Consider the following 881-nt stretch of genomic DNA (forward strand, 5'->3'; position numbering starts at 1 on the left):
TTTCACCGTGCTTGAATCTAAATGGCATTTCCTGATGTGTCATCTGTCCTGCTGTTTTCCCTGTGGTGAGAAGCAATATTTCCCAAAGGACTTTCTCACCCAGCAGAGTGAAGGCAAGTCCCCAAGAGTGTGTGATTCTGGGGCTCTCTCGAGAAGCTTGTGGTCAAGCTGAGGAGAAATGAGGCCATTTGGAAGCCGCATCACCAGTGAGTTCTTCACGAGCAGAGGTTGTCCTTGTGCTTGTCCGTCTTGTCATGAGTCTACCCCACCATCCTCATCATGGGAAAATCTGAACTGAAACCAGGGGCGTGCTGACGGATTACCATATCCCAGTCATTCTCGCACTAAGTGTCACACAGCTCAGATGGCCTGAGACAGTGGCTCACGACTGGTGTTGAGGGCCACACAGCAAGGCGGACCCTGGGCTCCTTGGTCCGGCAGTCTGGGAGCAGAGCTGTGCAGGATGTGTTGGGATCTGTCCCCAGAGCTCAAGCTGCCTGTCCGTACACCAGACCTACAGGGCCCTGGTGGTACAAAACCAGAGTCTGACCGGTCTGTAGATGATCCACACCAAGGGCAGTGTGCATTCTGGGAAGGCAGCCTCGCTCGGAGGCCGAGGTTTGGAGACGGGTTCAGGAAGCACACTGGTAAAAGTCATGCTGAGCAAAAGCCTGGTGGTGAGAAGCTGAGGCCACGTGGGTTTGAACAAGTGGGAGTCAAGCCCCACAGTGATGATGCCTAGCGGAAGTGTGGGAGGAGCTTGAGTGCAGGGGCGGGATGTTACGGTGTGGTTGGAGAGGGTATATACCAGTGAGGTGTGGCGGAGAGATTTGGTTGGCTGTGGTGCTGAAGCCATTAACTGAGCTTTTAAGAGGCAATTG

The sequence above is a fragment of the Rattus norvegicus genome, chromosome 5, assembly GCF_036323735.1.
Source record: "Rattus norvegicus strain BN/NHsdMcwi chromosome 5, GRCr8, whole genome shotgun sequence".
Classification (NCBI taxonomy): Eukaryota; Metazoa; Chordata; class Mammalia; order Rodentia; family Muridae; genus Rattus; species Rattus norvegicus.